The sequence below is a fragment of the Galeopterus variegatus genome, unplaced genomic scaffold (genome assembly GCF_000696425.1).
Source record: "Galeopterus variegatus unplaced genomic scaffold, G_variegatus-3.0.2 Scaffold6092, whole genome shotgun sequence".
Taxonomy (NCBI): Eukaryota; Metazoa; Chordata; class Mammalia; order Dermoptera; family Cynocephalidae; genus Galeopterus; species Galeopterus variegatus.
This window is the reverse complement of record NW_007732203.1, coordinates 8,976-13,040: the sequence shown is the minus strand read 5'-3', so window position 1 is coordinate 13,040 and position 4,065 is coordinate 8,976.

The window sequence follows — 4,065 nt, the reverse complement described above, 5'->3', positions numbered from 1 at the left end:
GTGGGATCCGAACCCTCAGGCGGGAGCGCCGCCGCGCTTCCCAAGCGGCGCACCATCCAGTGTGCCACCGGGCTGGCCCCTTTGCCTCTTTTCTAAAGGAAGTAGAAGCCAGTACTTACACTCATTTCAGAAATGAACTTTTACCTTTTGTGCTTTGTCCTGTTTTTGAATTACTTGGATTAACACTATGACTCTGTGAACCCAGCAGTGAGTAAGCCTTATGAACGGCACTGTCCTGGGAGAGATGGGGACCTGTAACATGCTGGCTTGCCACTAAATTGCACTGTGGCTTTGGGAGTGTCAGCTCACTGCATCACTGTAAAATGAGGAGGTTGTGTTAGATGATCTCTAAGGGATCTTTTAGACCTGAAAGGGCAAGGATGAAATTGAGTCCTGAAGGAGCAGGCTGTGTAGACAAATTGCAGATGTCCACCAGTGAATGGTCTGGGAGTAACAAGCCTGTCTCATCATGATCTTGGGTTCCTACAAGTCCAGTATAGAAAGGAGAAAATGTTATAATTTTAACAGCTGGTACCAGACTTTCCCCTGGGGATGGGACTACCTTTGTGCGGGAAAATACCATGATGACTTCATTTGGAATAGATGGTGAAACACTGAAAACATTGGTGTATGGGAACCCAAGCCACAAAAAGAGATGGTTAATCTTTTGTGCATGAGAAAGTGAAAGGAATTTGTGTTTTGTTCAGCCCTGGCCAGGGGTGGAAAACGAGTAGAGATGAGAAGGAGGAAAGAGAGAATCTGGAAAGATGGCAGAACCCTGGCAATATTAGGAACTTTAATGTCTAATGTGAGGTTTTAATTTAGTTTGCTATGTGTTGTGTTATCTGGTTTCTGTGACCTACCAATTTTTAGTAACTCTAATTTTACCCACAAATGGTTTTTGAGTAGATCATTTTGTGGAAACCAAGGAAAGCATTGAGATTTTTTGTCTAGGCTAATGTGGGGGTGGAACAGAGATAGTAGGTATGGAAATAAAATCCTGTAGGCAGAGATGACCAGAGAACACACTCCACCTAGAAAATTGCAGATGGCTTAGTGGGGATTTGTATCTCCACGGGACATGGAATTTTGGGGTCCCTAGCCAATTTTATCTAGATCTTACAGGGAAGGTCAGGTGGGAGGTTCCCCAATGGTGTTGTTATGGGGTCTTATCTGTAAACCCAGAACTCTGTGATGAAGCCATTTTGGCAAATTTGTGAGACCCTGGAAGAAAGAATAAGAATCTGGAATGTGTCTTTATATACTTTGAATGTACCTTTGAGACGATGTGATGACCTCATCAAGCTCTCAACCATGGCCCCTTTTTGGCCGGAGGTTATTTGACTGCTTCAGAAAGATCTGGAAGATACAATTTCTTGTTTCACCTGTGGCCAGTTGTAACTCAGTGGTGACTGTCTTATCCACCATTGTTTCCTGAGATTGCTGAGGGAAATTCTGACACAGGCAACTCTTTTGTTTTCACATTAGCTTTGGCAATGACAAAGGAAATTTCTATCCTAAAACAGTATGCACTATCTAATCCCAGGTGGGTACAAAACGTATGTATATTCAACAGTTGATCTGAAAGAATATAGGAAGTGAGGGCACCAAAATATTAAGTAGAGAAAGGAGTCCCACGATGGTTTTCATAGCATCCTGTCCTGTACTTTGATGTTGTAGCATTTATAAAAATTGAAATTCATTACTTGTGTGGTCAGTTATCAATTTCTTTCCTAGGACAGGGACAGATACCAGGCGCAGAGTAATGTGAACGAAACCTGTGAGCAATAGCATGAGAGGTGCTTATTTGCTTCTTTCTAATTTTTTCAAAACTGTAATTTTACAGTTTTTACAGTGAACATATTATTTTTCCCAATTACAAAATATAAATCTTACTAAAAAGAAGGGTGTGTAATTATGTATTCTATATTACTTTTAAGAAATTATATTTGTGCAGCTAAAGAAGAGAACCACATGGAAAGAACTAGCAAAGAAATGGACAGATTGAGGAATGTATGACATGGTAGGTTTCTGCTCTTGGATCTAAGAGCTTGATTAGTACGAACAGAGGAGATGCCTTAAAGATCTCGTATCCGCAACAGCGAGTAACCGACATGGTAGCTTTGTCTTGTCTTCCCTGAAAATAATGGCACAGTTTGTATTTTGTTATCTACCCATTAGATTTGGGTTTTGTTTTTCAAGGAAAAAAATAAATGAGACTGCTGCTACAGAATCACTTGTTCGATGTATTACGTTTTAGGATATATTTCCAGGCACTTCGTGGTGGAAATTTGGCCCTTGGAGCTTAGGCTTGGTCTTGGTGTGTTTTCCGCAGGTCGGTATATTTCAGTATGTCTCTAAGAAAGCTGGGCAACTCCCCCTCCCCCCGCACTCCCCTCACTGCCTGGCATGATTCACGACTGATTTGGCGTAGCTGTAATTTTTTTAAATGTCAGTTAGAAAGGAAAAAATTTAAATTTACTACATGCCAATCATATTCCAAAGCCACACTTAGTATTAAAACCACAGAAGGAGTCATTTACATTTAACAGGAGCTGTGGGTCTTAAGCAATGACCATTTGGTAATATATCTTTTGATTTTAAGTTAAAAAGAACCTTGATGTTTTGGGATTTCTGGTTTTTGGATGAGGGGCTAATAGCCCGTTTTTAGAAAACATTGGGGGTGGGAACAGGGACTTGGCTTCTTCAAGGGCAGGAATTCTGCTTCTTAGTGGACCACAGTTTGACTTTGTTTTCAGGGTTGCCTTGGTGTAACAAAGTGTCCCTTATGCCTTTGAGGTTGTCTTTGCCAGCCGTCACCTGCCAATTGGTTCTTGTCTATGTATGTGTTTTGAGTAGGAAAATGAAGTGTGAGAAATACTTTATTTGATTCTAGGCCACTCCTACCTTTTGGATCCTATTACATTTGAAAGTTTAGGATTTGGTCTAGTTCACATGCTCATTTTTTTTCAATTGAGAATACGCATTAAGTATTTTTGAGGATTTGCTGTTGCAGGGCACTGTACTAGAATTAGATACAAACCGGAAGGACAGGTTGTGACCTCATTACACTTATTGTATGATAGGAAGAAAAAACAAATCAACTGAAAAGCTACATGGCCCTTTCATTACAGTTGTGATCAGTGCTGTGGTCTGGAAAGAGTGTCCTGGGGGAGTCTTAGTAGGAGATGGGCTGAGGGGGAGGAGGTTAGATGGGGGTATGGAGAGTGCAGGGATCTCATGCCTTGAAGGCCTTGAAGTGAGAAGGAGTTTCTGTCATTGAAGAGATGAAAAGAAAAAGCAGAGACTGCAGCTCAGTGCTGTATGCAGAGGACAGGCTATCGTGAGGGCTCCTAGGCCACAGTGAATGTGAGGACTTTGGACCCTGTGAACTAAGAGCTGCCCACTTAAGAGAAGTGTCTAACTCAGGAACATAGGTAGGGGACACCTATGATTTTATTTGCCTGCAGCTTGACCGTCTCTCCTTGAGCCCCCTCCCCATTCTGGAAAGTGCTTCTCTGCTCCTTGGTCTCCATGGTTACCATGCAAGCAGCCTTTTTTCCTTAGGCTGCTCTGTGTCCCCACCACAGTTGATTGACCCAGGGTTTTTTATTATTTGATTCCATGGGGTATTGGAATGGGAACTGAGAAAAGGAAGTTAGTTTCTTGTGTGGTGGTCAGAGGACCTGCGAAGTGACAAGCTACTGGAGGCTGTGGACTGTCGAGTGGCCTGAGGAGCAGCGATGAGAGATGAAGCCCATCCTCAGGGAGAACTTGAGGTGAAACCAGAGAGGGAGAGCATGTTCCTGGGTCCTCCTTGCGCTCCAGGCCTTGGTTCTAAACCTTTCCAGCATGCATCCTAGTCTTGGATTCTATAATATAACAGTCATCTTCTAAAATAATTTCATCTCCCCACTTGCTGTTTGTACTAGCCAGAGTTAGTTTCTGTTACTAAAGTAAAATTATTTTCTCTCTGTGTGTAGATATTTATAGACATATGGAATAATTCTGCTTTAGGCTCATCTTTTTTTTTTTTTTTTTTTTTTTTTTTTTTTTTTTTTTTCC